The sequence below is a fragment of the Phasianus colchicus genome, chromosome 3 (assembly GCF_987193195.1).
Source record: "Phasianus colchicus chromosome 3, bPhaCol1.hap1.1, whole genome shotgun sequence".
NCBI classification, from domain to species: Eukaryota; Metazoa; Chordata; class Aves; order Galliformes; family Phasianidae; genus Phasianus; species Phasianus colchicus.
This window is the reverse complement of record NC_143438.1, coordinates 26,234,616-26,258,583: the sequence shown is the minus strand read 5'-3', so window position 1 is coordinate 26,258,583 and position 23,968 is coordinate 26,234,616. Positions and strand designations below refer to the sequence as shown.

The 23,968-nt window shown below is 36.7% G+C and overlaps 1 protein-coding gene across 1 annotated transcript in view; it reads left to right on the top strand.

Moving 5' to 3' along the window:
* Nucleotides 1–16,471: 16,471 nt before the first annotated feature.
* ADCY2 (adenylate cyclase 2) overlaps nucleotides 16,472–23,968 on the top strand; it is a 223,684-nt gene continuing 216,187 nt past the window's right edge. The window contains exons 1-2 of the mRNA XM_090137122.1: nucleotides 16,472–16,498; nucleotides 17,408–17,528. The gene's annotated coding sequence lies outside the window, so the exon portion shown is untranslated. The remainder of the gene's footprint in view (nucleotides 16,499–17,407; nucleotides 17,529–23,968) is intronic.

Here is a 23,968-nt window from a genome sequence, read left to right as displayed (position 1 = left end):
AAATATAATAAAAAACATAATAAAAAGATGTTACCTCCACTCCGTAGACTTGAAAACTAAGGAAAAGTTCTGAGATAAAAGTATTAAATTCCATACAATGTTGTCTACCTAAGACTAAGAGTCTTCCCTGGGAAGCTGAAAAATATGATGCGGCATAAGCTGGCTAGTTCAGTTTTAAATGTGGACTGACATGATTGTATCTCAAAAAAGAGGAACGAAAACTATATGCATTTCTCTCAGAGCATAGTCTCAGTTTTTTGAGCATAAAATAGAAAAATCAAGTTAGTAAAGGCCTTGTATGTATTTTATCAGATACTTCGTGTTTCAAGAAAAAAAATCATCTCCTGTGGGAGAGGTAAGTTTTAGATTATGACAGCAGTGTCAGTTTTATTTGCTAGCACTTGATCTCTGCATGATGTACCTTTAAATAGGGGTTTAGAAACCTCTAGGATCTCTAAAAACAGGGTGAGGAAAGCCTGTTGGAGATTGTCCTGGGCCAGGATTACCTTAATCTCCCCCAAAGGCATTCCATAGTGGCAGGAATTGGGAGTACGTAGGCTGCTTATTGCTACAAGGCTGTAGCTGTGACAGGTCTATTCAGAGCTCATGCGCTTTTTTATTTTTATTTTTTTCCCTCAGCCTTTACCACTTTCCATTCGTATTCCTATTTCATGTTTGCCTCACAGCCTTTTTTTCAGGCAGTCAGTTTAAAAAAGCACCAGTCTTGCAGCTGTCCATACATCACACAAACAATCTGTTGGAGATGGTTTCAGCAGCCAGTTTCCCATGGTTTCAGCATTATTCCACAAAATGTTAGTAATATTTGGGAAATTGATAGCATATGTTCCCAGAGATCTTTGTGAAAACAATGGGAGACTGCTCTGTTTAGTTTTGTGATGATCATCCAAGTGCATTTTGTTATTGACTTTCTACAGTTCTGAATATATCTGTTTAGAGCTTAGGGAAGGGTGTGAGTCTGTCCAAACCAGCAGTAGCAAATGTATGGAAATGGCCATGTCAGACTAGCACCACTTCAGCCACCTCCTTTTTCACGTATTCCACACAATGTGCTTTTCCTGTTCTGGTTCATCTAACATGTGATGTTTCACTCTTGTTATTTTGGAGACCCATGGTAGGAAAGGGAATGCATTCACTGTTTCATACTTAAGTTTGTTCAAAGTTAGTTCTATAGGAAACAGAAAGCAATGCAAGAATCAAAGCTTTCAGAAAGAAGGAACGGCATATATCTGCTTCATATGACCAGTTTGCTAACTGCAAAATGAGGTCTGTTAAGAATTAGACTGTGCTATTTGATATGCAGAATTTTTGCTACTATGATACACGCCAAGCTAAGTGTATTTATTTAGAACAAAACAGAAGTTAAAAAGATCTTTTAGACAGCCGTCTTTGGTAACTCAACTGAATACCTACATCTCCAAAATGCTGAATAAGTAAAATCAGAACAATTAGTCAAGTTGGAAGAGGCCTCTGAAGATCATCTAGTCTACCTACCCTGTTAAAGCAGGTTCTCTAGAGTGGAGAGAGGAAAGTGTTCTGGAGAGTTTTGAATATTTCCAGAGGAGATTCCACAACCTCTCTTGGTAGGGTGCACACACTCAAAAGAAGCTTTTCCTCATGTTTGTTTGGAATCTCCTGTGTTCCAGTGTTTAACCATTGTCCCCTGTTCTGTCTGTGGGGACTGGAGAAGAGTCTGGCCCCACCCATTTGACCATCGCCCATTAGATATTTATAGTCTTTTCAGAAAACAGATGCATGATTTTTCTTTTTAAAAACTTTTATTTAACATGAAATTCACAGAGAAAGTGAGGGGGCTCAGGGGGGGACCTCATTCCTCTCTACAATGACCTGAAAGGAGGTTGTGGGGAGGTGGGAGTCAGTATCTTCTCCTGGGTAACAGGAATAGGGTAGGAGATAATGGCATTGAGTTGCACTGGGGATCTTCTAGTTGGATACAAGGAAAAATTTCTTCTCAGAAAGAGTGGTGAGGTGTTGAAACAGATTTTCCACAGAAGTACTGGAGTCATGGTCCCTGGATGTGTTCAAGAGAAGCAGATGTGGCATGTCTGGAAAGGTCACAGGAATGGGTTGATGGTTGGACTAGATGATCTCATTGGTCCTTCCAACATTAATGGTTCTATGATTCTATTTCAGTATATTCTATAATCAGTAATATACCATCATGCTGTTTCCCAACGGAACGTAGTTAATTAGAAAAAGTTTTTAATTTATGTTTGATGGTGTTAACCATATTCATTTATAACTATATGAGGAGGAAAATAATGAAGCAAAGAAATAAACTTCTGAAATTTATACAAAAAGATGAATATGACATTATTCCTCATACCTCAGCATGCTCCAAGGAGAAATAAGGCAAACTGAGTTAAAAATAACATTATACATTGAGCAGTATTACATACGGTTTTTGTGTGTGGAGGGGGGGGACTTTTTCTGATACTTTTGGAGAAAAAAAAATGGGACAAGAGAAAGGAAATTGGAAAACTCTTTTTTCTGAAGCTAAAGTTCTGCTAGAAGATGGTACAAAATGTGTTTTTGTTTCCTCTCCTCTGATTCCTTCTGAAATCATCACATGTAGCTTTTGCCTTTTTTTTCTTTATATGTACACGCTTCTACAAAGAATTTACCATACCTGAATGTACAGAACTTCAGAGCTGTTGAGTGGCAAACCCCATGTTCTTCTAGATATCATTAAGAGAAAAGAAAGCTGTTTTTGGCTTGAGTCTTATCCAGTACAACTATACTACATTTTACTAAAATTGTGAAGTTTGTTGGTGGCCAATATGAAGCTGATGGTTTCTAAGATGTGTAAATATTTCTACTTTCTATGACAATACCTGAAGGAGAAACAAGTGAAAAAGTGATGTTGTGCTATGAAGTTATGATGCTTGGAAATATCTGGACATGGAACAAGATTATTTTACTAAGAGTCCAAGATCTAACAGGCTGCAGAATGTAATGCATTTACAGAGCTGTGCCCAGAAAGGAAAAATGCCTTTGGTTTTGGATGATGAGTAAGAAGAACCTCTCTGTTAAAGATTTTTCCACTCTTTTTTTTTTTTTTTTTCTGTATGTGTTTTCTTTGTCATTTGAGGGGAAGTATAGAATAGCTCTATGTAGTATTTTGGTATTTAATATTTGCAACATTTCTGCAACTTTTAATTTACTTCAGTTTATGCCCTTCTTGGAACTTTGTATAGTTTTTGAAAACCGTATGTTCTCAATTTCTTATTTTCTCCTAGTAGAAAATAATCAACTGTTGATGAGAAAAACATCTTCTCTGTCTCATAAACTCTCTTCACTACAGGATAGATACATCTTATCTGTACTTATTTCATCCATAGCTACTTGGACAAAGCAATAAATACATCTTGATAGTTCAAGTATATCTTCATCATTCATTCCCCTGAACGAAACCTCTTCCAAAATCCATTAAAGCAACTCCTGCGTGCTGCTGCATACAATTCACTTATTAGGCTGTCTCTATTTGTTCAGAATTATCTAATCTATTTGTCCTATGAGGACTCATATTTAACTGTTGCCAAACCAGTAGAATGATTTCATCTCCTGAATTTAAGGGCTTAAAGTAACTTCTTTTAATGATGGAAGAAGCCTCTGCTGCTTCCAGTATCCAATGCCTGTTTCATCTAAGGCAAATGCTTTTAGCCTGAAAGTAATACTTCCTTTTACTTGAATGTATTAATTTATCAGTCTTTTGCAGTTGCTTCATTCATCCTGGCTAGATAATGAATATTCATACTACTGGTAAAAATAAAATTTCCCTGTAAAAACCAGTGAGATGAATAGATTTAAAATAGCTCCATCAACCTTTGCTGCTAAGATTCTTCAGTGCTACTTGAAAATGAGTTTGGAGGTGAACACATGTCCAGAAAAAAAAAATATAAAAGATGCAGTATTTTATAGAAAAATATACCAGCCAGCTAAAGCTGAAAAACAAACCACCAAGAAATCTACAAGTGAATAGGAACCTCAGAATAATATACTGCTATTTTTTTTTCCTAGTGTAGACTGCTCTTTCTACATGTGACAGCATTGCTTATGTTCTTCTGCAACAAGATGTTGCAGGAGATCTCATATACATAGTGCCTGAACATTGATGTTTGCATTATTTTTTTTTTCCAGCAATACAACACAGATCAATTAAAGATTGCATTGGCTGAATTGTGGGTTTTACTCAAACAGCTTCTTGGAACATGTGGGCTTTGAGCCAGGAGTATGATCCTTGGGATCACAGGCCTCCCTTAGGAACATCAGTGACACCAGCTCCTCACTAGGCAAGTACAGTTTCTGATGGAAAATGCCTGCTAAATCTCAGAAAGAAGGTATCTGCAGTGTCCAAATTTGTGGAATAACTGCATCTTCTGAGAGGATTACCCTGCTATGATACAGATAAAGTCATTCTTCAGTACGGTAAGGTAAAAATAAAAGTTATTCATAGCCTCCAGAGTGCTTTGATTTCCGCATTCATCAGAGAAAACATTATAGCTGTAAATGTCTCAAGTTTTTGTTGAAGGAAATAGAGATGAAAATAAAATAAAGTTATTTATAGTGAGGTTAGGCAGGAGATGTTTTCTTATTCTGTGCAGTTAGGTAGCTGGTGACTTTTCTGCCTTTCACATCAGGGATTTCCAGTCTGCTCTGTGCTTTGATATGAAAAAATTTTCTCTAAAGGTCAAAACATAATAGTTTCTAATAGCCAATGTTCTAATAGCTAATGCTATAGCACCCAGACATTTCGTCTTTCATTGTGAAACTGGTTGTTCCTCCTTGTCTATGAGATGGCTTGGCCATCCTAAGTCAAAACTTTTCTGCTATGATTTCTGTATTTTGCTTTTTTGCACAAGTGCTGTGGAGCAGGAACAGACAATGCAGAAAGAAGGATGTGGTGCAGAAACACACAAACCTATTCAATATCTATTTGTAGGTTAGAAAAGCAGTCTTGGAAGAAGCATCTAACTCCATGTACTTCACCATCTGCAGCTGGCTGCAGTCAAGGTCATCAGCAGTTTTCTGTCTTGAAATGATGATGTGATTGCTAGTGGCTCAATATCCTTTCTCTACGGGTTCTTTATGGTCAGTGATCTGGTGAGCCTATAACCCATGCTCAGGAATCCAGTACTGGTGACTTTTCAAATAGGTGATAATAAGCAGATAAGTTACTCGGTCTCTTCCACGCTAAGTTCTTGAGATCAAACTGTGTTTTCTAATATGTGCTTTCCCTATTACGAGGGCTGCTCTGAAAGTAATGCCTCCTATTTTATGATGTTGGCTCATGATATCACAGGCAGATGTTGGTGCTATGGCACCTTCCCACCAATACTCTGCTACATTTTGTTGCTGTGGCAGCAGAGGGACACTGACAGAATGGCATCTGTCATGACAGTATGGCTGGAGCAAAAGTGTGTCATTGAATTTCTCAGTGCAGAAAAATGGCACCCGCTGACATTCATTGATGCTTGCTGAATGTATCTGGAGACCAAACAGTGGATGTGAGCACAGTGGGATCGCCAGTGGTGCGTTTCAGCAGTGGCATGTGTGAGAGATTATTCTGTTATGTCATTGCCTCAAAGCTTGCTGATGAACAAGTCCAAGCAAGTCCTGTGCAAGGGCTGTGAAATAGTTTGTCTGAAGAACACGGATGGACAAGGCCAGGGACAACAAGAGAGAGATAAGCTGCAGATTAATGGCTGTGAAGCGGTCTTTTGTGTGGGCTTATCTTGAGGAACATAGCTATCTCAAGAGGTACTGCACAAGACTCTTACCCGAGCGCCCAGGAATGCTATGGCAGAAGAAGTATAAAAAGGCCTACAACCATGAGGTTAAGTTTCTGACAACAGATTCCTCAAGACGTGATGCTTGCATGCTGAAGAACAAAGGTGTCTACCATCAGATTCCTCACTACGGAATGTCTGCATGCTGATGGACTCTTCTGGACCCGCTACTTGAATCCTGCTGCTTTCTCCCGGACTTACCTTGTGGTTTCTGCCTGCTACCTGCTTGCTGCCCAAGGCCAGCCATGCTGCTGCTGCTCTCCCCCTGCGCTTTTGCCTCAGACCATCGGAATGGCGTGCAATGGGACCGCTGCTGGATCCTGGTGGTGGCTATCCCCGCTTTGTGCAATTCTTGCTTATTTCCTATCTTTTCTATCACCTGCCTTCCCTTCCCTTCCCTATCACCCTAATTCATAATAGTCGCTGTCCTTCCCTTCCCCATCTCCCTGATTAAGATTTGTAATAAACTGATCAGACCAACATTTGAACCATTGCTTCTTAATGTCAGATATCAAAGAACCTCCTCTCCCTCCAATAAATTGGAGTGAGACAACATGAAAGACAAGCATGTTCCAGACAGCCATGCAGGTTTTTAAAAGCATGGCATTTGTTCACTGCTGGTGAAAATGCATAGTTAATGGTGATTGCGTTGAAAAATAGTGTTTTGTAACTGAGAATTCTCTATTAAGCAGTGTTACTGTGCTTTTTGTTTCTGTTGTAGTTTCCATGAAAAATGTAAGAGGTATTACTTTCAGACTGAGCTACATACATTATTTCTTAACTCTGGCTTTCTACATTTCTTGTACCTCCCAACCCTATTTTACTCAGCACACACTGTTCTGCTGTGAAGTGGTTTTGCTTACTTGAGTCTGCTTGACTGTGTCAGATATGTCATTGTGCACCAGTGGGTTTTGGTAGATCTCCTTGTGGTTATTCTGTTTTCTTGTTTTTAAGTTAAGTGCTCACATGCAAAATAACAGCTGAGCTGAGATTCTGTGAGTCTGTCTGCCCCTGCATTTGTTAAAATCAGTGAGCACTAGCAGCTCTTTCATAAGCGGAATGTTGGTAGGGCAGCAGACTGGGAAGGAGAGTGTGACTTGATGTTGTTCTTGCTAACGTATACAGCTTTGTATTTGTTCAGTTTTCCAGAGGTCCCTGGGACTTTCTGCAGTAGTTTGCAGGCATTGCGTCAGTTCCTCCATTAGATTGGGAAAAGTGGCTTTCAGAACACAACTTATAAATACTAACTGCAACCTGAAAGATCAGCATTTGAAGTTGTTTAAAGTTTAGCTTTAAAACGAAAATAAGCATTCCTGGATTGTATTCTGAATTACTTATATAAATGTGCATATGTTATTTAATAGCATTACACTTCTGTTAAGAAAATGGCCTGAGGATTTAAACACAGCTAGGGCAATTGCACTGAGATTTCCAACAACCTGAGAAGAGCCTGATTTCAAAACTGTTAGCTTTATTTTAGAGGCTTGCTCTCTTCCATGTGTTCATCTATTTCCAGTGTGGTATTACAGCCTTACAGTTGGGCTCTTCTATAGCAACACTGCATGCAATTGTTCTGGCTGATGTCAATCATATGTTTGGGAATCAGTTCTTTTTAAGCAAAAGAAAACAATTTTTAGATAGAATTGCTAAAATGTATAAGGTCACATTTTGTACCTTCTATTTCAGACTACAGTATTGTATTTTACTTTGTTTATGTAAGTTTCTAGAAAAAGCTGTATTTTTTAAACAAATGTACTTTCTCAGAATTTTATAAATTTGCAAACAGGATTCCTTTAGTCTTTGGTTTGTCATCTTTGCTCCAGAGTTTGTAGGGAAGGATCCCTGCACATATGAGATCCCAGGAAAAACAAACGAGCAAAACAAACAAAACAAATAAAAATAATAATAATAATAATAATAAAAAACCACAAAGATATACAATACTTTAAATAATTAAAATTATTTTAGATGTCATTCTATTATGACCAAACTGCTAAAACATTGTTAATATTTTGTTGCTTGCTCCTACACTTAAGACATTTTTGCTCGCCATTACACATTTCACACTGTTACAAGAACTAACTTTATAAAATAATCCCTTTTTCCTAGAGAGAAATGAGTGACTGTGAAATAGAGATTGACTTCTGGACCCCTAAGGGAACTTTGCTTGAATTAGGTTCACAGGTTATGAATTACTGTTTGCAAAAGCCCAAGGCCATTTTGCAGAAATTAGAGAATAAGACTGAGGTTCAGCACCTGAAGAATTACCAACTGTTAAGGACAGGCTGCTGTTTCCTTCCACTGCGCTGCTGAATTTGACCCACATCTTATTGCTGCATGGTAGTTATCGTGCTAAGTGTTAAGTTTATTTTACTCTTGTTCCCCGGAGAATATTGCTATGAAAGCCGTGAAGCTTTTTGCCACTTCTGCTCAAGTATAAACTAACACTCCAAGGAGAAATTTGAGAGAGAGTGCACACACACAGAGGTACGTACTGCATTTCTCCAAAAGGGGGATGAAACTTATGAATCTCATTTAAATGGTCTTAGCTATATTTATATATTAATTCTTAACAACATCTCTTGTGGGAAAAAAAAAAAAAATCACCCTTAATGAAAGATGGTTTTTCTATGTCCCACCTTTATATAGAAATTGTGCTCCAAAGCAATTCAATCAATAGCTTCTGTCTACTTTATATGTTTCTTTCCAAACACTTAGTACTTCAGATTCCTAAGGCTTCTCTAGGAATAAGGAGTTAGTTTTGAAGGAGCCACATATAGAAATGTGATTAAAATGTAGCTTTTGTTCTTTAATTGAGACTTCTTCCACTTGCTCTGTGGGAGAACTGTTCTGCAGCCTTCTGTGTTTAGAGAGAACTGTTGCTGTCTTCTGTGCAGAGAATCACTGGAAGGAACCTCAGCTATTCCATTACTGGAATAAAGTGCATCTATACTAGTACTTATGTCATTCACACCAGATGCCTGTCGATCCTGATCTGAAAGACCTTTAGTGATGAGGATTTAACACCCACGCTATCCCACTCTTCTGCTGTTCTTAGCAGTTGAGATCTTTTCTGAATATCTAATCAGAATCTCCTTTGCAGAAGTCCACTACTTTGTATTCTATGTGAATAGAGAAAATGAGACTTTGAAAAGTTAAATTTTAGAAAGGAAAAAAGTACAACATGATTTTGTAAAAAGTGTGGAGAAAATGTAATTCAGCAGAAACAACTGAAAAGTAATCACATATAATAATAAACCATGGCATAAAGAAAGTATGGTATCAGTGAAAGTGACTCTCCGGCAGTTATGCAGAACAGCAAATCCCTACTATGGCAAAGATACAAAGGATGATGAAATAACTTGACACAACAGTGTCAAGACAGTGTGAAAAAAAATAAACACCAAGTAACTCTTCTGTGTAGTACAAAGTAAGGTACGACTGGAGCACTGTGTTCTGTCAGAAAAGCCACAATTTCAAGAAAGATTAAAGGAAATTAATGCAAGTTCAGATGATAAAAATGGAAAAAAGGTAAAGTATAGTGCATGTAATCAGAAAAGGCAGAACAAATTTGGATATCCTACCTTACTGAAAGAGACGCTCAAGAGGCAATTAACAGTGATCATCTGATCAACAGTAATCATCACAAGTAGGTGAAGTAACAATGTTGCAAGGAGAGAAACTATAGAAAAGCTTGTCTCTGTCAGCTTGTTCTATCAGGTTTTGCATCAGGAGCCAGTGATATGTCAGGAGTTTCAGGACACACACTGAGGCTGACTTGCCATCCTTAATGCAAGCATGAATGTGCCTTAGGGGTGTCCTCAGAGTAGGAAATGCTTGAGTGAGTTCATCTTTAATTGGGCATCCACAACCTTGGTCCCTATGTGTCCTCAGGCATTTCCCATGATCCCCCCTGAATTCTGAAACCAGAACTCTTAAGCAGGTCGTTATCAAGGGCATTGGGCTGTTGGTTGGACCATACTGGCATGAATAATTCCATTATTGATTCTTTTGCTGTGTGGGTAGTTTCACACATTGTGATCCTGGCCTCACTGGAATAAACAGCTGTTAATAACACTCAAGATTGGACAAAGCCACTTAGGCAAAAGCTCATCAAAGCTTTAGTACGAACAACCAAATTGCATTCTTACTCCATTACAATGAAATACAATTTGTTTATAATACCCACTTCTACATGCTCAAATTGTGATGAGATTTATATGTCCAGTATCCTGTGCTCTCAGTACAATAGGGTACATGTGGGACATGGGACATGACATTCTTTCATCCTTTGTCTTAGAACACTATGTCAGAAAAGGAAATGCCCTTCATATCAGGCAAACTTGTAGTTTTATACCTAAGATCTCGCATACTCATTCTCTATACTATTTCAGTTTCTACAATTAAGGAAAAAAAGAAAAGAAAAAAAGAAAGTCTTTTATTTTGTAGAGGAAACAGTGAAGAATAATGTTTCAGACTTAAGAGTTAATGATGTTTAACTAAAGGTTTTGCTAATTGAAGATAAATATTGTAATATCTAAATGTCTGTATTGACCCTTTTTTCTTCTTCTTCTTCTTTTTTTTTTTTAACTTTAAACCAATGATATAGTTTTACTTTCAGACACAGCCTCTTAACAAAAAAGATTTGTTTCCTTTAGACACTTCCCAGATGACCAAGCTAGTGAAAAATCTAAAAATCTAAAAATCAGAGACTGGAAAGAAAGCTTAGAAAATAGAACCAGATGATGTCTAGAGATATCATTCATGTTTAAAGTCATTGCTGTGAATAATTCTGATAGATTAAGTGAAATTGCTCATATGAGTAAATAAAAGGATACATGTTTGCAGGTCTGTAACCTCATTTTTTAAAAAACGAAAAGCAGTTTTTGATTTTGCTTAAATACTTTAAGGTGTTGATTTGGGGAAATCTGAATTGGTCAATGCTTTAAAAACTAAAACATATACATACTTACCAAAAAGTAATACATAATACTATTTCTGAAAGGGGACTTGCAGTTATATAAAAAGCATTATTTTTAAGCATTAACAAAGCAGTACTTGTTAAAAAGATCTATTATAAGCTAAGCAGTCACTAAATAATTACAAACTTCAGAAGAAATGCTCTCTCAAGAATGGACATTATCTGTTTCTTTTTTAAAACCTGCTCTTGGGAGAGGTAATGTAATCAGCAGAATGAATTTCAATTGCAGTTTCCTCCCCAAGAAAAATATTATATCCACCTTGAACCAACCCTAAAAGTGGAAAGAAGCAATGTGATGGCGTGTCAGGATCCTAGAAGCTGCTGCCATAACTTGGATCAAAAGAAGTCAAGGAAGAACAAAGAGGTCAGAATTTGACACAATACTAATAAAAGTAGTACAGCATGTTAAAAGGACTGTGTTTTCTAGGGCAAGGTTCACCTACCTGGAAGCTTGCAAAATTTTCCCAATTATTCAGCTGGATAATTATTTCCACATGTTTATCTGGTTCTCATGGCAAAGTCAGCTGTAAACCAAGTGGGAATTGCCATAATGGACAATTGCCTTTGATATTAGACTTTCATCTTACAACTCTAGATCTGAGCTGTACTTCACACAAGTCTCTGTGTAAAAAGCTATATATTTTTAGAATGCATTCACCTTCCTCAAATCTGCGAAATAGAGTTAATAGTTAGTATCAACTGTTTCTATTCTATGACATGTTTAACCTCAGAGCTAAGCTGTGAATTCTTCTTTCATTCCAGTTGACAGTAATATACTAAGGCAAGCCTACTAAAAGCAGTAACAGTTTTTTAGAAACTTTCTTAGGGGTCTTATAAACCAAACATCAGTCTGTCAGTTCTCTAAGCTTATATTTGTAGTCTTAATATTTGTAAAATATCTTAATATTTGTAAAAACATCAAATAAACAAGTTAAAACCTTCCAAAAAACAACAACTAAAAAAACACCCCAAAACAACAACAAAAAAAACAAGAATCACCACAATTAACAAACAAAAACAAAACCCACACAAACAGATCTAGATTCTTCTCATGATACTGACCATCACAAGAAACTACTTGTTATTTTGAATAATGTGAGATGTTCCAGAAACTTCAGGTGCATTTCAATTAGGTTTTCCTGGATCTGGATAATGTACAAATTTATAATTTCTGATCTGTACAGAACCATTGTTAGGCTATTCCTATTCCAGTACCAACACTACTCCAACAGATTTGCTTTGTTTCACTTCTTAGATTTAGGATCTATTTTTCTGTGCAGACATATTCTTCCTCTTCTGTCCATCAACTGGTCCTTAACACATTCAAACTATTGGTTTTGTGAAACCTCCTTGACAGTTTGCACTACCTGATTGGCTTCTTCCAGCCTACATTACATGTGATAAAAACATGAATTGTTGCGTATTCCCAAATATTTATTTTTATACACATATTTAGAGATAAAAATGCAGGAGTCAGATTGTAATACGTGACCACATTCTCTCAGAAACAGTGGAATAGTTCACAGAAGTAAAAAAAAAAAAAATAAATTAGAAAAAAAGTCCACAACCATACAGGAAAAGAGTTGTACTGCTTTCTTGTGCTACTAAAAATGTCTGAAGACAGTTTAAAAGTCCTTAGTTACACAGCTCACAAAAATTAACAAATCTGTGAAATTTATCCTTGTGCTAAAGTACAGCACAAAAATCTGCTTTATTATTATCCCACATAAGAAATGTTATGGAAAAAAAAATATTTAAAATCATTTAGTATTTTTCAGTGATTGTGGTCATGAACTAAAATCTTGGGCATTTAGTGTGATATGTATTATTCTGCTTTCTTTGTATCCAATAGAATAGGACAACATTTTCATAAGGTGATAAAAAACATCTGAAAGTTCTAATGCCACTATGTGTATTAATTTAGATGGAGGAGTGGGATGAACTTTCACAATGAATATATATGAATAATATACTAAATTTATACTACAGCCAAATTGTAAAGAGCTGGAATTGCTAAAACTACTCAGGATTTAACAAATATGTAAAGTATTAGCAGGATGCAGTTACTTCTGAGTGGGTATTTTAGGTGCACTGAGATCATATCTGTAACACAATTAATGCCTTTAAAATCCACGTTGTATAATCAAAAAGCTAAGAAATATGTACACGCAGTTTAAACTGGTAAGAGACACAAAACTTTCAGAAATTTAGTGTTCATCTTCCCTAATAGACTTTATCTCTGAAAATCTTGCTAGGATACTCTAATCAATTTTTTCCCATTCTTTCCTAAAGAGAAAATACACAAGCTTAGTTTCCCATGTTGTCTTGCTCATTCATCTGTGCAACCCCATGTGGTCTGTTATCTAAGCGGAATTTCCAACCTCTAAATAGCTTCTAAAATTCCCTGAATGATAAGTGAGAAGCGTTCATTCATCCTAGTCCTAGAAGAAGAACCTGTCATATGAATAGAGGCTGAGGGAATGTAACTCGTTCAGCCTGGCAAAGAGGTCGCTTTGGGATCAGTTGGTACCCATGAGGTGGAGATAAGCTATTCACAGTGGTAAGAGGATGAGAAACAACAGCATAGTTGTTGAAGTAAGAGAAGTTCAGACAGAATGTAATATAAGGTTTATTCACTCTGAGGACATTTTAGCAGTGGATCTGATCACCTAAGGATGCTGTGTGTAGCATCCATTCCTGTAGGTTTTCAAGACCAGACAGGATAAAACGCTCAGAAAAATGAGTCTGAATTCATAGCTGACCCTGCTTTGAGGTTCAGCAGCTTTTGACCCTGCAGAAGCTGATCTTTTGAGATCCCCTCCAATCTGAATTGGTCTATTATCCTACAGTCCTTTTTATTTAAACCTTGAACAGAGAAACAGAATGAATAATTATTGAGTTGTCTAACTTCTGTCTCTAATTCAAAGGTTAATATGTTTTCAATACACTAATAAAGCAAAGAAAATAACACCCAGATTCTTCCTAGAAAAAAGTTAGAATGTAGATCTGCCTTTGGTGATCAATGAACGAACTAAGAAAGATGCTTTGTTGTTCAAAAAAAAAAAAAAAAAAATTGCCAGAGGGGTGAAAGGTGAAGCTTTGTCTACAGTGATAAAGAAATTTTAGTGTAAAAAACCCTGAGAAAAATGTACAAAAAACCCAGCAAGATCAGAACGACTGGCTTCATGAGATGGGTTTTACCTTGTTCAGTGATTTGTTTGTCAAAATACCACTGAAAAATGCTGTGAAGGGAAAAGGATACCAAGATAATTAGTTATCTTTAAAGATGCCCTCCTCAAATAACAACAGACTATTCAATGCACTATGCACAGGAAGAAGATCAGAATGAACAAAGACCTACAGCATGATCTCAGTCTCCAAAAAGAACTCAGTGTCAGTCAGAGGTGAGGATAGGGTACAGAGGAGGAATGTCACCTTAGGGACATGGTTTAGTGATGGACTTGTTAGTGTTAGGTGAATGGTTAGACTTGATGATTTTAAAGATCTTTTCTGACCTAAATGATTCCATTATTTTTAACATAAGGATAGTGAAGCACTGGAACAGGTTGCCCAGAGAGGTGGTGGGTGCTCCATCCCAGAAACATTCAAGGTTAGTCTGGATAGGGCTCTGAGCAACCTGATCTGCTGTAGGTATCCCTGTTCATTGAAGGGGAGTTGGACTAGATGGCCCAGGTCCCTCTTAGTGCCCTTCTCCCCTCAGGCAGATCAATATACTCCCCCTCAACTTGGTGTTGTCTGCAAACGTACTGAGGGTGCACTCAATCCCCTCATCAAGATCATTAATAAAGATGTTAAATAGAAGTGGCCCCAGTACCGAGCCCTGGAGGACATCACTCATGACTGGCTGCCAACTGGATTTAACTCCACTGACCACAACTCTTTGGGCCTGGCCATCCAGCCAGTGTTTCACCCAGCAATACAGTTAATATCTATAAGTAACAAAACTTTTTTTTTACATATTTTTTATTAAACATAAAAGAAGAGGGCAAGAAAAACATAAACTAGTGGGATATTTGACCTTGTTTTTGTAAAAGTAATGCAGCAGTGTCTGGTTTGGCAGAAGTGGTTGCAATTCCTAGTGAGTTCTCAGGGTGCTCATCAGAAACTTTAGATTTACTTTTACTATTCTTGTGCTTCATCCTTGAAAACAGTTGTTCACAAATGTACGTACTGCCAAAAAGTGATGACATGAGTAAGGTGTGGTCGTGAAGTGAGGGATATTTTTCTCTGGTAAGAGAGGGCTTGTAAAAGTCTGGTAAAGAGATGTGAACAAATTTTTTAGTTGAATGTCTGATTGCAACTCCATACATACCATTTGAAAATTTGCAGGTAATTGCTGACCAAAAAGCGAATCACAAGTATACCATAAAATTGATTTTTTTTATTTATTTTTTTTTCGATCTTGAAACCTGCTCTTAAATTTGTCAATCAAAATGATATATTTTTCACTGTTCACAGGACTGTGTTTACCATACATATTTAAGTGCATAAAATTATTTGCCGTAACTTGAGCTAGCCATAATTTAAGTTTATTTTTGAATGTTGTTATGGTTTGAAAAATAGAACAGATAGTTTATTTTCACCTTGAAGACATGCTTAACTCATTTAAATGAGCTGCCAAATCTACCAAAAAATGCTGAATCTGTAAGCTATTTTTTGTCTTCAGGTTCTGGCATAAATTTTCCTTCTGATTCTGTAAATGACTTAACTTCATTTTCTCCATTTTGTAAGCATTTGGGGGTGTTGAAAATTACAAAATCTGTCAGCACTGCACAAGTATTCTGGCTATTTCTTCTGCAGTGAACATGTTAGCTTACTAAATAATTTTACAAAATAACACAGTTCCAACTTTAATAATTAAATAAGAAAACATGTCTGTTTAGTAACAAAAACTGTGTGTCTTCACAGGCACACGTGTGCATGTAGGTGGGTTGAAATATTAACAGTAATCACTACATTTTACTCATCAAGTGGCACAAATGCATGTAGCAGGTAGTATATGCATTTCAATTCAACTGTGTATGGAGGGTGTGAGAAATGGGGTTAGCACTGCACTATGCCCTCCCTTCCTCAGCTTTCTATTGTTGTCCACGCAGTTCACGTTTGAGCTTCATGCAATTGACTCATGAAAAATATCGCTTAAAGTCTCACAAGAATGTTAAAAATTTATGATCCTGTGGGCCTGCATTGTGTCCCGTGGCCACATGTTGGATACAGCTGTTCTAAAAGACAGATGGAGACAAGACAAGATATACAGCAGGAGCACAAGCTGCATCTAAATGATGGTGCCCCATTGCAGTGAATCCAGTGGGGCTGATTAGGGGCTGGAGCTCATGAAATATCAAGAGAGGCAGAAAAAGCTGTTTTTTTAAGCCTTGAGAAGTCACCAGGACTTCTTACTGCTTTTTTAAAGTTCTTAATAGAGGAGTATAGAGAAAGTGGAGCCAGACTCTTCTCATATGTGCAGAGTGGAAACACAGGGGTGTATGGGAACTGTTGAGTACAGCCTGAACCTCTGACTGATCACCTGAAACAAGGACTGAGTCAGCCATGGGAGTACAGGTGCAGGCAATTCAGCCTCTCCTAGACCCCATTTAAGGGCTGATTGGGGAAAGAATCTCTTTCTGGAGATCCTTCCCTTTGGAGTTTTCTATGGCCTAGGACATGGGTGAGCATTTCATTTTTGATTATCTCTTTCCACCATGATAATCTAACTATAAACCTGCAAAATACCATCCTAACCACGCTACTCTTCTAACTGTACATTTGTAAATTGTATGTGGGGCAGTGGACATAAGTAACAAAAAAGCAGTTGCCATTCAGTTGAAGGAAAGCATTTTATTTGAAGGTTGTTAAACACTCAAGCAATTTGCCTAAAGAGGCTGAGAAACATTCATCTGCTCTCCAGGTTCTGAGCAGTCTGTGTGATCCTGCTCGATATAGAAACCTTGGATTAGATGATTCAGAAGTCACTTTTAGCCTGTATCTTTATTTTGTGATTTATTTTTTTCATAGCTATTATGAAAAACTGTGTAATTGTTATATTGCATATATGTTATATGTATATTTTATATCTCTCTCTATATATACACATAATAAATGTCGTGGTTTTTTTTTTTTTTTAGGAAAAAGGAAGTTTAGAAGAAAATATATTTTAAAAAATGTTTATAGAATGCAGAATCATATAGTCTCCAAAAGAATATTGTTGTTTTATGTAAGTGTAAAGCTTAACTTTGCTATCCATAAACTACAGAGGAGTTATTTATCCCATAGAATAAAAATAGTCCCTAAATGAATCTTTCTAGGACTCTTACTTCTGTACCAAAAGGCGATTGTTTAAAGCAATTCTGCCTCTACAGACAGCTTTGCACAACCCACAGATGTTTTCCTAAGACTGCCACGTGCTCAGGTGGTAGGGGAAGGTTTTGAAGGTTATGTGTTACAGCACCACCTGGTGAAATGTATTTAAAGTCTACAGAAGACACTGCTAGTGGGCAATAGCTTATGAAAAAATAGAACAATGTAGAACTAAGCTTTTCACGATTAATGTTTTTCCCCAATTTATTGCATATTTCAGAGTTGCTTGGAAGATCTCAAGTATTTAAACTACTCATTAAGTATGGAACTTGCAGTTGTCTGAATTTCATGGTCACATCACTGCAGCGATCATGATAGTACTGGAGGAGCAACCTCAAGAGGTCAGTTAGTCCATCCCATGGCTCAAGATAAGGAAATTTATCATTGTGCATATCCTGTTATCTACTCTCTAACTTGTTTCAATGGTGTAGATGTGAGAACCTTTCCACGCACACACAAAAATCCCAGAGTTCCTAAAATCTTCCTTCTTAAACCTAAATCTGCTATTTCTCTCTGTTTGTCATATTATCCAATTATTCCTTTCTTTTAAATTTTTTTGTCCTCTTCTTCCCCACCTGAGACACACAAGTTTTTCTGGCTTTTTGCTCATTCCCATTTTTCTTTCATAGGTTACATTTAATCTGGTCTGTTTTCTCCCTAAACAGCAGCGCCTGACATCGAACATTGTGTGCTAGTTGCTACCCTACCAGTGCTTAATGGAGCAGCAGAATCACTGAATATGGTTTACAGGCTGTATTTCTGCTTATAAAATCCAGCTGGTTGTGTAGCTTTTTGAGTGACTGTATCATGCATGATTCCTATTCTGTAACAACCCTTTACAGCCTTCATCCTTTTAGGTCTATATCAAACAGCCAATTTTGTTTTTTACATGAAGTGGATTACTTCTGCCTACACGTTGTAGAACTTGTTTCTCCCTGCTCAGCAGAATCCTATTTTTCATAATATGTCTTCAGTTTCTTCAGTTTTAGTTCTAGTTCAGATACATATGACTATTCTCCCAGCTTAATCTCCCTTACAGATTTAAAAAAAAAAAAAGTTCTTGACCCCAGGGTGTGCATGAAATATGATACAGAACCAGATTTAGGACAGACTTGCACAGCACCTTCCTAGATCATTCATTCAGGTACTGAGTCAGAAATAGCTATTCTTTTGGCTATTATTTTGATTTTTCTAATCTGTAGCAATTCTGTACTCACTCTATAATATTTTAATCTGTGGACTATTTCCCTAGTTTGCTATGGGAATATCATGTGGAACAGTATTAAAAAGTTCATTACATATATCTTCTTTCTCAAGAGTCTGTTACTCTGACATGGACAGAAATTAGATACCACTAGCCAGTGCCAAGGATGAAATTAAATCAGGTCTAGTTGATTTGAAAACATCTGTTCTATCCAGATATTCCCTCTCTATTAACGGTTGCTTGAATTGACCTTGGAAAAAATTATACCTAACCATTAATCCTCTCCACAGGGTATGCCACAGCATCCCCTCATACTCAGCAGATCTTTAGTTTTGGTTACATGGTTTTTCAGAAAGTCAAAAATCATTTATCATGACAGGTTTTATTGTCATACTTCTTATACAACATCTCATGCCTTGGTCTTTATGCCTTTGTTCCTTCCTTTTAATGCTGTTTTACTCATCTGTTTCATCTGTTCCTGTATTATTTCTTCTTTTTATTTTACCTTTTCTTGAGAAAAAGGGTCTTTTCTAAGAGCATAAAGCACTTCTAATGTTGGTATCAAAGTCAACAACAAAAAGAAGTGAAAAAAAATTAAAACAGAGCAAAGAAGGAACCTTATGGTTAGCTTATATACCTGCAATTAAATGCATGAAAGAAATCCTGGGACAAAATGGTACCACTTGAGGAGACTTGAGTTGGAATTGTTAGGCATGTGGGGTAGAGACAGGTGTGAGAAGAGAGTACAATGGATGTTTGGCAAGACAAGCACAGCATTAAAGCAAAATAATAGAAATAGCAGAAATATACTAACCCAAGAATGAGAAATGAGTTCCATCCTTCCAAGAATAGGCAACTGTGACTGACATCTGGCAACCTTGTGGCACTGATGGATGTCTGTTTTTGTGCTTACACCCTACTCTGCACAGTTCATCAGGAAATGTTGCTTATTTTGTATGTATTCCAGACCAAGAAGGCGAGTGTCACTTTTATTGAGACAGTTTAAACATTATAAAAGTAGTGCTTTCTGCACCATTCTTAGCAACAGCACCATCAGTTAATGCAATGTACTCCAGTAGTAAACAAATCTATAAATTTTCATGACAGTTTTGGGAAGCTAAGAAATTACTTCCCTGAAATGATACAATTCCACAAATCTATAACAAATCCAGAATTGCACCACTTTCTCGGGCTCCAACTAAGGCTGTTAACCACAACCATCGTGAATGTTCTTCTGAAAAATGTGGGTTTTTGTTCCCTGAGATGAGCTGTAGTGATCCCAGGAATACACAAGCTTACTGCCTTTCCTATAAGTAGCAGCCATATCAAGACACCAGGAAGACAGAGTCTTTGCACCATCTATGTTCCATGTAATATACAACTCTCAACACTTTATCTGTCCTTGTGGCAAAATTATTTTACTGTTTCTGCCAACATGCTAGTGGCAAAGCATTAAGTTGTATGCCTTACTCTTTCACAGTCCAGCTGACTGTATGACACAACCTGTAATTCATACTGCTGTGTATTTTGATACCAAATTTATCTTATTTTTCTTGATACTTTGCACAATTTTGTTGCTTGCCTTCAACTTACATAATTATTTGGCACCAGCCTACAGATACATTTTTCTCTGTTCCAAGTTAGCAGCAATTCATTCACATAATACATCCTACTCACTTTTTTGGACAGAATGCAAGCTCCAAATATAAGGTTTTCTTAAATTTTGGCTTAACTTTTCCTTTCATTCCCATATTCAACTTTTCATAAATATGGCGTGCTCTGTAGATCACATTAGTCTGTATAGCCTCCAGATTGATGGAAAAGGTATGGGTTTGTTATTCTACATAAGGTATTCCACGTTATTTAATAATATTTTACTGTTTCTTGAGAATGCAGATGTAATCTGAGGTGTGGTTAAGGCTTTCAGCTTTTGCTCTGGCATTTTCGGCACTTGATTTTTCAACTTTGTAATTACGTTAATGCTATTGCCTTGCTTACATTAACAGTAACAATGTTATGGTAATCATATCCCCTGCTTTAGCAAAGTGAAGCAATGTTTTCAGCAATAAAGCAAAAGTAAAGCAATTATTTATAGATGAGGGAAGAGGAAAATTCTATCTTGGACCAAAATGGCAGTGAATATTTTATATTAGCAATGACTGTATTATCAAAAGAATATATTTAACTAAGTGGGATTTCAGTCAGGATAAATGTTAAATCTGAGCTAGATCCTCTGGTTTAAATCCCCATGTACCCTGGTAAATTGAAATCAGTTCTATTCTCAGGTTGAAGGCATCACATGCTTTGCTTTTAATTTGCTTTCAAGCGAAACCAGCACTCACTGAACATACAAAGGTTTGAAGACCTTCAAATTCAGTAATGCTTGTTGTGGTTCCTTCCTTCTTATGCATAATTTCCTCTGACAGTAAAGAGGCCCTCTCTGTTATAGGAAGTCCTGTTGTTTTTTTTTTGGTTTTTTTTTTCTTTTTCAATCTATTGGCAACATATCATTTATTAATCATTCTTTTATTTGCAGTTTCTCTGCTACATATTCTTCAACTTTGTTTGTAACGTCAGAAAGCATGCAATATTAATTAGAGCAAATTCTTTGACATTTTCACAGGTTCTGGTCTCACTTAAGAGCTCATTAAAATAATAGGTATTTAGTAAACATTCTGTTACAACATCAGCTATATAATAGTGTAATAAATACTTTCAGTGCTTTTGGGAGCTAGGAAAAGGGAGCAGGGGGTGTGAGATAATGCAAATCCTCTATGATCTGCATTGTTAATGTTCTTTAGATCAGAAATAGAGAAAGGGAAAGCAGAGTGAGAGTGTTGACAAAGAACTGACACATGATTCCTTCAGCAATGATTGTATTGCTCACACCATGTTTCTGGTTTTCCATGTTTAAAGCAATGATGTCTTCTCCACTAGAAATGGCCTGAATTGTTAATTAATCTATTTAAAGAATCTGACTTAAACAGAAGAATAGATTCAGTTACTTCTTACAATTTAATTTCTGTGTTCCTCTAATTTGCATTGCATTTGCATCTCACAAATGTACTTTTTCTACAGTTCTTTTACACTATCATCCCACTTGTTGGAAAATTCTCAGACTCTGCCTTTGCCATTGGAAATTCCATATTTTCAGTCTGTAACGAATGGCTGTGATCATCAAGAGCATATTCTCAGCTAGTCACCAGAATAGCCTTATGTATCATCTGTGCATGTAAAATGTTCTGGTATTTTAGAGGAATTCATAGAGGTGAAATTGTTTGCCAAGGAATGCTGTAAGTGTTTATAAATTGAATGATGTGTAATATAGAATTTACTCAAGTTAATTTGTAGTGTTAATACAAAAGGATTTTAATTTTATTTTACTGTTGTGAAATGCATGTAGCTGAATGAATAAGCCAAAGTAGAGCCACCTTTCTTCTGATTCAATGGGTTCTGTAAATCATACCCCTAGGAACACTGAGCATACCTGCAGTCTGTGTGAAGTTGTTGTCCAGTCCCTTGAACTTTGAGGACTGTGGGACTTATTTCAATTGGAGCTATCAGTATTTAGACAGTCTTGGGAACTGACTCAATAATAATAAGAGTGACCTTATTTCTAAATCAGAGCTTCTAGGAACAATTGTGTAATTTAGGTTGTTTTGCTTTTAACTGGCTTTTCACATGTAAATCTGGCTGGCGTAGTGCTAACACTAATATTTTTTGTGCTTTTTCATCATTGTTATGGATGCCTTCCTTTTTTAGAGACAAAAGACCATTCTTGTCGTGTCACAACTGTTTTTATGTCATTTCAGTATAGAAATTGTCTGAAAGGAATATCTAATCTAAAATTTTCTTGGATGACACAGTCTCTTAACTAGTGAAAAGTCATCTGGTCAGCTTCAAAGTCAGATCTTCTTCAGCTTCTGGACAGGTTCACCATCATTAAATAAGGGCTGTTCTTCCTTATCTCTCTGTTTTTATTTTGCTTCACTAGTTAAGTAATTGATAATGCTCTTGCAGAAATGCAAGAAAGAGAGGGAATGGTTCTGTAGCTCACTTTCCAGTGATGCATATGTGCTACTATGTTTAACTACTGCTTTAATACAGTGGTAGGAATCAAAGTGGGGATTGGAATCAGAATACTGGGTGGGTGAAAACTTAAACTGAAGTACTTGATCTATTTGTTGAAAATATACATATTTGCTATTACCAGTCTTAAGATGTCCTACAAAATTTCTGAAACACTCCAGAGTCTCAAATTATAATGGCAGAATGTGTTACAGTGTATGCAGATTCCTTCTGTCTGAGATGAGAAAGCTCTGAAACGGATTTAGGGGATGAGTTAACACACAATGTTGAGACAGTTCTCTCAAAGCTTCTTTTTGTAATAAATTCTGGTTACCTCCCTCCAACACTGTCCCATAGTGGATGCTTAGTATTACCTGCAGAAGGTCACGACAGGGAACCAGGAGACCATGCTGCTTGCAAGGATCCAAGGCCAGCATTTACTGGTAATCTAATGCTTTCACAGCCTAATCAAATACAGCAGCCACTTATTTTTAAGCTGGTTATAACAACCCTACCATTTATAATCCAAATCTCTTAATTCTATTAAAGGTCATTAGTAATATCCTTCCAGTGAATTGTTACGGCAAGCTGTGTATTGGCAGTGGAAAGAGGAATATAATGTTGAAGGCTCATTCTTAGACTTGGATTTGCTTTGAGTTACTTTTCAGCCATGATTTCGCTAGACTTGGTTATACTGCAGTTACTTAAGTTTGCTATATCTTATTGCCATGTTTTCTCCATAAGCAAAAGAACTACACAGTTTCTCAAAGCTACACAAAAACTAAGATAAGTCAGGTAACATAATGGAGAAAACAAGCTTTTATTTACAGGGCAGGCAGCACATGCCTGGCAGCTGAGCAATTTTGCTGTTACAGCTGAGAAAACCTGGATAATCATCTGACCCCAGAACAGAATAATGTTTTCACATAAGTTTTTGCACCTACACTAAAAAAAAAAAAAAAAATCTAAAGTACCATATTGGCAGGACTATAAGGTTACAGTAATAAGTATATAAAAAATGAATAAAATATCTTGATGCTTCCTTTAAACCCTCCTTCAGCCTTCAGTAACTTCTAGCGATGAAAAGGATTGTTCTAGAACTTCCCGAAGTTACAGTTGTTTCTGAGTCTATTAGACACCAACAGATTCCCCCCATCATCCCACAAGCTTGTGAAGCTCTTGTTTGAACCCTTGGAAAGATTTAGTGCTCACAGTCTCCTTCAGTAGAGTTCCATGTCTTTCTTACGTCCAATATAAGGAAATTACTCATTTAAACTCAGGACAATTCTTGCAGTCTGTGTACAGTGTAAGTTCTGCAGCTTTTGATTCAGACCTGAGAACTGATGTAGTAGGCAAAGTATGTTTGCCTGAAAGGATTTCCAGTTTTCCCTACTAAATCCTATTAGCCTAGTAATATCAATGAGGTTTAGATCAAAGAGGGTCTGTGGGAGTATATCTTCCAGAGCTGATTTTCTTTAAATGTTAGGTTATACCACACCCTCTCTCTTT